Below are 10,834 nucleotides of genomic sequence, written 5' to 3' on the forward strand. Positions count from 1 at the left end.
ACAACGCGCGAAGTCCAGAGCGTCGTCTTCTTCCGAGCAAGCTGACATCTTCTCCGTCAGCGTGTCACAATATGGACAGAGCAAAAACCGCGTTCGTCACACCTTATGGCCTATACCAATTTAAAGTAATGCCATTTGGATTATGCAACGACCCTGCCCCCTTTGAGCATATGATGGACTCCTTGCTCCAAGGTTTCAAATGGTCTACATGTCTCTGCTACCTCGACGACGTCGCCATCTTCTCGCCAACGTTCGACACTGACATTGACCGTCTAACAACTATACTTGATGTATTTCGAAAGGCAAAGCTGCAGCCTAACTCGTTCAAATGTCGTTTTGGCCACCGCCAAATTACTCTTCTGGGCCATCTCGTTGACGCTTCCGGAGTACAGCCTGATCCCTACAAAGCTTTCCGGTTCCGAAGACAGTCGCACACGTTTGAAGTTTTGTAGGGCTATGCTCTACTTTCACCGTTTTGTTCAAGATTTGGCGTCAATTGGTAGACTCATTACTAATCTTTTGAAGAAAGGCGTACAATTATCGTGGGGTACTTCAGAAGCCGCCGCCTTCTCTCGTCTCATCACTCTTCTCACCTCACCATCCATTCTAGCCCACTTCAACCCTGATGTCCCTACAGAATTGCGTACAGATGCCAGTGGTCATGGCGTAGGTGCCGTCTTAGCCAAGCGTCAGCGTGGCCAGAATCGCGTTATTGCTTATGCGAGCCGCCTCCTAGCACCATCGGAGCGCAACTATTCCATTACGCAACGAGAATGCCTTGCTGTTGTCTGGGCGGTAGCGAAGTTCCGTCCTTACCTTTACGGTCGCTCTTTTTCCGTAGTCACTGACCATCATGCCCTCTGCTGGCTCTCATCGCTAAGAGATCCTACAGGCCGGCTTGGTCAATGGGCGTTGAGGCTCAAGAATTTTCATATTCTGTGGTGTACAAGTCTGGCCGCCTGCACCAAGACGCTGACAGCTTATCGCGTTACCCTGTTGACGACTCTGACTCCTCCAATATTGCCAGTGCTGATTGCGTATTCTCTGTATCACAGCTGCTTCATGTCACCGACGAGCAACGTCGTGACGCCTACATCAGAGCACTCACCGACAGTTTTGAACACTCTCCGGCCGATGCTACTCTACCCCTTTTCGTCCTCCGCGACAGTAGTCTGTACCGTCATAACCTTCATCCGGACGGCTCTGAGTTCCTACTTGTAATACCTAAACACCTCCACTCCACCATTCTAGAAGAGCTTCACGACGCACCAACGGCAGGACACCTCGGCCTATCTCGAACCTATGACCGTGTACGTCGCCGTTCTTTCTGGCCGGGCCTTTCGCCTTCCGCACGACGTTACTTCGCCGCTTGTGAACTTTTCCAACGACGCAAGAACTCTTCCCAGCTCCCCACTGGTTGCCTGCAGCCGCTCGACATCCCTGCCGAGCCCTTCAATCGTGTTGGCTTAGACCTTCTTGGCCCATTTCTGGAATCTACATCTGGAAACAAGGGGGTCGCAGTCGCGGCGGACTACGCGACCCGCTACGCCGTAAGCCGCGCTCTACCTACCAGTTGTGCAACTGATGTTGTGGACTTAATCCTACATGATATCAGTTTGATGCATGGTGCTCCGCGTCAATTGCTAACAGACCATGGCCCTACGTTTTTGGCCACAGTCATTGACGACATCATGCGTGCCTGCTCAACACAGCATAGATTTACCACCTCTTATCACCCTCAAACGAACGGCCTCACTGAGCGTTTGAACCGCATACTTACAGAAATGCTATCGAAATACTTTTCAGACAACCACCGTAGTTGGGACCTAGTTCTACCTTACAGTACCTTCGCGTACAACTCTTCCCGTCTCGAAACTGCTGGCTTTCCCCCCTTTTACCAATTGTATGGCAGAGAAACAATGCTACCACTGGACACTGTGCTTCCTTCCACTACAGCTTCAGCTAGCGATTATGCCCGTGATGCAATCGCCCATGCTGACCATGCTCGCCAACTTACGCGCGCTCGTCTACAAGTGTCTCAAGACAAACAAAACAACGCTACGACCTCCGTCACCATGATGTACATTTTATGCCGGGCACCCTCATGTTGCTTTGGTCACTATCGCGCAAAGTTGGCCTTTGTTAAAGAATGATTTCCTGTTGCACAGGCCCATATCGCGTGCTCCGCCAAGTGACCGATGCCCACTACGTCCTCCGCTGTGACAACCAGTGACATTGTCCACGTCGCCCGACTCAAGCCCTACAACTCTCCACGCGCCTTGGATATTTAATAGCACCATGACGGCGCTTTTGCCGCCGGGGGGGGGGGGGAGGGTAGTATTACGATATCATCCCGAGATGCTCAAGAGACGAGCCGCCGCGAGAACAACGATGAAGTTCGTGTAAATAGCCTGTAAATAGCCTCTTTCGTCTGTGTCTTTCAACACGTAACAATATCTTGCCTAATTAGCATGCCTACGCCTACGGCTTTCCTTGACCTAGTCCTGCTGCACGTCTCCCATAAAAAATTGTCAATAACAGACGGGTGCTCCAAATCTCGTACATGCGCTTCGGTCAAGGCGCACAGGCTAATAGCTTCGTCATTCAGCTGCGTTTGATTTTCTAGCCATTTATTCGCGTTTGCGACCACTCTGCATGTTTATGTAACAAATTTTACTGCCGCGCAACCGGTAGTTCGATGCCCTTTGCGTGTATTCGCGGGCTTCTTACACGTACGCTCGGAAAAACATGTTTATGTTGCACGTATTGAGCAAAAAGAAAGCTGTATCGGGAGTTTTTCGTGTTGCCCCACATTTTTCTCATGGACACTTTTCATCCAATTATAATATTTGAGAAGCTAATTAAAGCTAGTTATGTAATTAGGCGGAATGCAAGACATATTAAGAGTATCTCCAAGCGACCGCAAACAACATTACTTTGGTTCTGTCCAGTTCCGTGGCATTTGCATATCTTTAAGTCCTCGTGCTTGATAGGTGGGACACCCTGTATATGAATTGCTGCTTTAACTTAACACTTCTCACAGCCAACTGAGCGAAAAATCAAAGGAAAGACAGACTCAACTTCAGCTAACAGCTACGTAAAGCGAAGCATTTTTTGTTGTGATTGGCTCACGCAGCATGTGTGTGTGCGTGCATAAAATTGTGGTTTTCATGACATACATGTTAGTATTCAAGAGCAGCGCATTTGTTCATTACGCTTTATATGCCTTCATGGGCCCAACTTCTAATGTCATCTGTACGTTTTCTTTTTAAATGCATGCAGCAATAAGTCTCTACGATGACACGTAATCGCTACCATTTGCAGCGGTAACGCCTGTCGAGGTGGCCATATCGAAACGCGCCAAGCGTGTCAGTGCGCTGGCTTATACCAGCGAGAGCCGGTTTTCTTTGCCATTTCTCGACGCATGCGTACGTGGTGCTTTGGTTTCAGTATCAAGCTTCTGTGTTCGAATCCTGCCGTCGGAGAATTCTATTATTAATGTTTATTTAATTATTTATATAACACCGTAGTGCTGAGTGTGCAAAGTCACAAAGCCGCTTGAAGACAAAAGGACGAAGTTTAGGCAAACCCACGTTCCATCATTCCCGCGCTGGCTATATCGCCCTGCGTGCAGCTCCCGTAGACGCGAGCGCCACTGTCCCCTCCAAGTAATTATTCTAAGAAACTCCATGGTTAAAGCAGCAAACTCGTAAAACTACCACTTCGCTGCATCATTGTTAGATGGCGCCAAAGCCTTAAAGGCCAGATACGTACGAAAAAGCGCTCCAAACTCGGCAAACTTCGCTTTGCAATTTGTCGCTTTGGCGCGCTGCTCCTGCTGCGTTGAGAATGCACTTCCAGCGGGCACGTCTGTTTCCTTCGGTGTCTCAATGACGCTCATAGCTGACTCTAATGGCGCCCTCGTCTTTCACCACCTCTTTGACGCGCTTCTGTGCCATGCTCGCACTCCTCGAAACGCACGCGCTCGCACGTAATCGAGTGGCTTCTGGTTGACCCACGGCTAGGCCAGCGGGTAAACCCTCCGGGTAAACGGGAACTGCGACATGAGCGCCAATTCCTCCCCTGGTGCTTGGTAGGCCAAACTCCTAGAGAAAAAAAATATCCTCTTCCTATGGCAACACATTTGTTGATGCACCAGCGGGAAACGCCATCCCTCCTGTCGTCTGCTATGCGCTCGACGAGCACATGACTTTCTCTGCAGGTGCCAAAGGAAACCAACACTGCTTGCATTTATTTTTTCAGGTTGTTTTCCGCGTTCACATCTTGTTTTCAACACGCTTTGGCTTCCAATTTTCTTTTTTTTACAACATATGTGCAACGCATCTGAGTGAAAACTTATATTTTTCTGTTTAATATGCGCGAGACTGCATGCCATACCACGCGGCTATTTTGTTTCGACAGAACGTAAGTAGACAGAAAAATTCGGTTTACTCACTGTTTTTATTAGCAACCTATCGCACAGCAAGAAATTCAGTACGCAATAAACCAATGTAGGGCTGATAATCTCATTAGTCAGTACAAACGGACGAATTACGTACTGCAATACATAAGACAGCTTCCTACAATTTCTCATAGACAGAAAACTGCTAAAGAGTCCATGCTTGTTTGCTGTGCACAACACAGCTCTACCAAAGCAACTTTTGTCGCAACAGTTATTTGTGAATAATAAGAAGACTATAAGGAGAAGCAGATCCAAATTTTTCTTATTAACAAAAAAATCCGTTTATTCTATACAACGGGTATACTTACCAGTCCAAATAGTATGCTATACCTAGCCAATTTTCTCCATAGTTGTCGTTGTGCCAATATGCCGATAAATAACAAGCAAATTAGATTGAAAATGTCTATGGTCTTTTTTTTTCATATGTGGTTTTTTTCGCAATACAACATATAAGAACGCTAAAACTTCATTCAGATCTGTAACATCGCGAGCATGGTTTAATACGAAATTGCTCGGGATCACATTGCAGATGTTTCTTAAATTTGCTATGCACTTCGTTTGTTCTATCGTCACCTAGGCATAAATGACACAGTTGCAAGACAATAACAACAAATAGCGGTAATTTTTTTTCTAATGAGAAACAATAAATGCAGGAGAAGCATGTGTCAATCAGCAGTTGATCATCAATAGAGGTTGGGCGAAGGCACCGTGATGCACAGAGGTATTATTGAACCCGTAGCTTCGGGGCATGGAGAAACATTTACTAAAAGCAACGCAAGTCGGCTGCATGCAATGCAACCGGACAACCTGCTCAGAACCATTCTCTTTTCAATGGTTTTCAAGACATTCTTCTAATACGCTGAATTTACATTACACGCTTTCTTTACCAGATCCTATGCGATCAGTTTCGTGCGACTTGTTTGAAACATAGTACAGGTGTCAGAGCTATGTTACGAGTTTAATAATTGGCTGGAGGTCATGCGTCACGAGAATTTCGGTGCCGACACACTAAGGAGGCGAAATTATTTCAGATTTTCTAGAAGACTCGTTTCTGGCAGAGCATGCATTCTTTGATCATTAAGATTATTCGTGACTTTGCCGGAAAGAGATGCCCGTGATGTTCGCTGATTCAAGAAAGCAAGAAGCGATAAGAAGGCTTCGTAGTACACTATTGGGTGGCAGCTAGAATGCTGTCTGGCTGCACTCCTCATGCAGGTGCTCGCTTTTTGTAGAGCCCCTGCTGACGTCACATGGCGCATCACTTATCACGCCGGTAACAAAACTGCGGTGGCTCGTATTACTTCCTCCACCGCAATTTGGAGTCAGGATGGCTGGTATCGCTCAGGTGGCTTCCTAACTCGTTGAGGGCACCGCTTCGTAGGGCTGTTTCCATTGACTATGGGTGCAGATCTAGTTTCGGAGACAGCGGCTGATGGTGGTGGACCAACTGCGAGGGCTGGATAACACCATTTCGACCTGCTCCTCCACCGCAAATGGGGACGTCGTCACAGCAGAGGCAAGTGGGGCCTTGTGTCGCCTCCACGTACATGGTCCGTTGGGTGTCTGCATCTTGACCTCGTACGACACTGGCCCCGTCAGCTGAAAGATGGTTGCGTTGAGCCATGTTGGTCCGCTCCTGAAATTGCGCACCAAACTTCATCGTTCACTTGAAACACAGTATGATCGTTACTTCGCCGCATCATTTGCTGGGACTGACCTGTGCTGACAGAATGCGATAAAGCGGGCTTCAGTGCGTCCAAACGAGTGCGCAGTTGACGACCAAGAAAAAGACATGAGAGTATCGTCGCATGCGGCGTGTTCCGATACACCATCAAGAATTTGGACAACGTTTCTTCAAGACTTTCTGATGCAGGGTCTTTGCGTAGAGCGTTCTTTAAAGTCTGCACGAACCTTTCAGCCAATCCGCTGCTGCTCGGGTGGTAAGCAGAAGTGAAAACTTGCCGGACGGCGTGCTTTTTCACGAACACTTTGAGCTCGGACGATGTGAACTGTACGCCGTTACCGCTTACAATCGTCTCCGGCGAACCGTATCGTGCGAACAATACGTGTAAATTTGCTGTGGTTGCTTGCGCGGACGCACTTGACATACACCTTTGGCCATTTTGAATGCGCGTCTACAACAACATACGATTAGGGAATGGGCCCGCAAATTCAATATGTACACGTCACCATGGTTGCGTAGGCCACGACCACGGGTGCAATGGTGCCTTTTGCGGCATGTTGCGCTGCTCTAGACATGACATGCAGTGTCTCACCTGATTTTTGAGATAATTTTCCATGGATGGCCACCATACGTAGCTTCGGCCGAGTTCCTTCCTTCGCACGATACCTGGGCGTCCCTGGTGCATCTCCTCCAGTACTGGTTGTTGCAGCTTTGGCGGCACGACCACTCGCATTCCATGCATCAGGTACCCTTCGTGGATAGTCAGTTCACTGCGTCTGCCAAAGTAGGGTTTCAACTCTGTCATCAACATGCGAAGGCCACCCTTTACTGGTGAAGTCCAAGACGATGCTGAGAACAAGATCACGAACTGTGCAATCTCCTTGCTCGTCACTGGAAGGGATGCTAAGCGAAGCGTATAAAATGTCTCACTCGTGCTGTCCTCTCTCTCACTTGTCTATAACGACAGACGCGAAAAACAGCCCGCGTCCGCTTTGTCGGTTGACTTTCGATAGACAAGGTCATACTTATAAGCTGAAAGACTTACCGCCCACCGTTGTAGTCTATAGCGGCCGCTATGGCCGGGAGGCCACTCTTCGACCCAAGAATTGTTTGTAGTGGCTTATAGTCCGAGATTAACCTAAATTGTCGACCATAAATATAAACATGCAACTTGTTGATGCCAAAGACTAAGGCAAGCGCCTCCTTTTCTATCTGGCTATAGTTTTCTTCTGCCTTTAATAGCGTCCTAGAGGAGTAAGTAATTGGTCTTACCGTGCCGTCTTTCCTAACGTGCGATAACACGGCTCCGAGACCGTACGCAGACACATCGCACGACAGTAGCAGTGGTAGCGCCGGGTCACAGTGCGCAAGAACTTCGGCGGATGACAGCACTGTTGTGATGGCTTGAAATGCGTCCTCACATTTTCGGTCCCAGGACCAGGAGACGTCCTTCTGTAACAATCTGTAGAAGGGTTTAGCAAGCGTTGCCAATTGCGGCGTAAACTTGCCATAGTAGTTAATGAGCCGAAGTAGCGAACGCAGTTGTGCTACGTTAGTGGGCGCTGGGGCTTTCAAGAGAGCTTGAACTTTTTCGTTTGTTGGTTTGACGTACGTCTTACTGATAACATGCCCAAAATACTGAAGGCTTTCCTTAAAAAAACTCGCATTTTTGGCTCAACTCGGACGCCTTTTCTCGCCAGTGTTCGAAGCGCTGCTTCAAGATTCACGAGGTGCTCTTCTGCAGTAGCTCCTGTCACAAGAATGTCATCTAGATAACAGATCACTCCTGGCAGTCCTTTCAAGATGTTATAATGCGCTGTTATTCGGTGTCACCACAGCACAGGCAACAATTCCGGTGCTGTGGTGACACCGAAGGGCAATCTGTTAACAGCGAACAGATATTTATGCGTATTTAACGTGAGCAGCTTTTTAGAGCCTGCGGACATTTCCACCAGTTCGTATGCCTTACTTAGATCCAGCTTCGAAAAGTAGCGCCCTCCCGCAAGCGCAGCTAGTATCTCATCCAGCCTAGGTAAAGGGTACCGCTCTGCTTCTCGAACAGGGTTCAACGTTGTCTTATAATCGCCGCACGCACGTAGCGTCCTGTCCTTTTTAACCGGTACAATTGGTGTGACAAACTAGCTAATGGAAACTTGCATAATGACGCGCATTTCCTGTAGCTTTCATAGCTCTTCCTCCACTTCTGAACGTAACGTGTAGGGCACGTTTCGAGCTTTCAGGAACTTTGGACGGTTTTCCTTAAGAAACAAGGTAGCTTGCTCACCTATCTTGCCGAGAGTGTTGTCAAAAATGGTGCTGTATTTGTCGAGGAGTGTTCTCATACGCGTGCCGTGGTCCTCTTGGCTTGCGTCAGGGTGCGAATTGTTGCGTAGCTTGCGTAAGCCACACATTTCGTCCCAGTCGAAGCGAAAAGTATCGAGCCACTCGCGTCTTAGCAGAGTTGGTCCGCCGTAGTCTACGACGTAGAACGGAAGCTGACCGACTTGGTCCCTGTATCGTACGGCCGCGTTGGAGACGCGGCAGGGTTGGGCAACTGTGTACGCTCTTAGTCGTAGTGCTGTTGGTTCCAGCTTCAAAGGCGGTCTAAACTTCTCAAACTGCTGCCGTGATATCACAGACGCTGTAGCACCTGTGTTTAACTCTATGCGCAAGGGTACACCATGAATTTCTACTTCGGCGGTGATGGGACGCCGGGTTCTTTGACACAGCATCTGGACGTTGCCCGTGTCGTGGCTTTGAAGAGTGCGTACTTACTTCCCGGAACTTGCCGGCTTCTGTTTGGGACCATGACAGGCACGCTGAATGTGACCGTTTGTGCACTTATCGGCGATATGCGGACAAGCGTGGGAAAAGTGCTTGTCAGGGCCACAGCGATAACACTCCAAAGATCGCTTCCTTTTCGTTTCGCCTTCGGTGCCCATTTTGTGCAATTCGTCGGCAGCTTCTTTCGCGTACACTTCCTCAACGTTTCTCTGGGCTTCAACCAGAGCAACTGCGCGCTCAACGGCCTTTTAGAAAGTCGGTGTCTTTTCTTCTGAAAATAAGTATCGCCGAATGTCGGTACGCAATAAACCGCACACAAACATGTCTCAGAGCGATTCGTCCAAAAAGGCGCCGAGTTCATAGGTTTGGGCGAGTTTTTTGAGCTCGGCTACAAGCTGTGCGATACGTTCATGACACAGCTGACATCTGTGAAATTTAGCTCGCTCTCCGATCACAGGCACTCTCGGAGTGAAGTGATTGCGAAGCAGTTCTGTTAGTTGGTTGAACGTCTTTTGCAACAGCTTATCTGGTGCGGCCAGACTTCAAGAGGCTGAACGACTTCGGCCCAATAATGCTTAGCAGAGCGTGCCCCTTGAGGTCTTCGGGAACTTTGTTCACAGCAAAAGAGAAAATCAGGCGTTCTTCGTAAGATATATCCAGTCACTCACAGTTTCTTCGAAGGCTTCTACTTGACCAATCTGACCGAAGGCTGCCATCTGGGAAGTGTTGTCGCCTTGTGTCGTAGGTGCGGATGCGTCTAGCGTTCCTCGGTGCTTGGTTGCCCAGCTTCAGCGCTTCTCTCCCGTGTATTGCCTTGCTTCCGCCATCCTCGTCGCCAGTTGTGATGTTCGCGGATTCAATGAAGCAAGAAGCGATAAGAAGGATGCGTAGTACTTTATTGGGCGGCAGCTGCATTCATGCAGGTGCTCGCTTTTTATAGAGCCCCTGCTGACGTCACTTGGCGCATCACTTATCACGCTGGTAACAATACTGCGGCGGCTCGTATCAACCCCCTCCCACTTTTGCCATATTAATTAAACCACTGAAGTCAAGAGTGTCGAGCAACAATTTTACTTGCACAACTTTACTGAAGTAAGCTCAAGAAGATTCTGGCATCCCATGATCCATGTATGGTGATTACGTAATAATTTTTAAAGAGGAAGGTGCAAGTGTGGGAGCAATGATTGTCTGGAGAAATAATACGCTGCGCGATGTTTGTGCAAATAATGAAATATGCCGAAATATTTTGTAAAGACAGGCTAATCAGGAGATCCGCCCTAAGAACTATGGGAATTACAATTAGTATAAAATATGAGTCTGACAATCTTTACTAATTTTCAAGCTTCTGGAGCCTTGTTTTTGCGGCGGACTTTCTCTCACGCATTTCTTTGTTTTTTTTTTTAGATCCACGTCACTGTCATTTATTTGTAGCATAATCCACGCATAGCAGAACTACTGCAGCAGGTCTATGCGAGACTTGTTAGAGCAAAGTATTTCTTATAGTAGACTGCTGTTTAGCTTATCTTTGGAGCGTCACCTGGCACCACTGAAGGAGTTGGTAGATCTCTGCGCTCACATTATACATGAACTTCTCTAGTGCTCCCCTCGTGGTAATCTTTCGGCAGCTCTTCAACTTCGGTGACTTGCGATGCCTTTGTGTATCATTTCTACGTCGGCTGATGACGCCTGCGATCTCTGGTAAGCCTATGTTCCGCTTTTGGCTTCGCTGCAGCGGTGTATGACCTGTAAAGACAGGTACATGATCAGAACATCTTGTCAAGCTAGTTGGCAAATTTTCGCCGAAGTTTCACGTTGTGTCAAGAAACACTACACACACGCACACAGGACAAGCGCAGCGCCCCGTGTATGCTTGAGTGTCATGTTCCACTGTAAAGGGAATTCCA

At 48.1% G+C, this 10,834-nt stretch overlaps 1 pseudogene; it reads right to left on the bottom strand.

The window, feature by feature from the left end:
• Window positions 1-5,858: 5,858 nt before the first annotated feature.
• Window positions 5,859-9,088, bottom strand: LOC142574846 (uncharacterized; annotated as a pseudogene).
• Between the last annotated feature and the right edge of the window lie 1,746 nt (window positions 9,089-10,834).

Source organism: Dermacentor variabilis, chromosome 3 (assembly GCF_050947875.1).
Source record: "Dermacentor variabilis isolate Ectoservices chromosome 3, ASM5094787v1, whole genome shotgun sequence".
Classification (NCBI taxonomy): Eukaryota; Metazoa; Arthropoda; class Arachnida; order Ixodida; family Ixodidae; genus Dermacentor; species Dermacentor variabilis.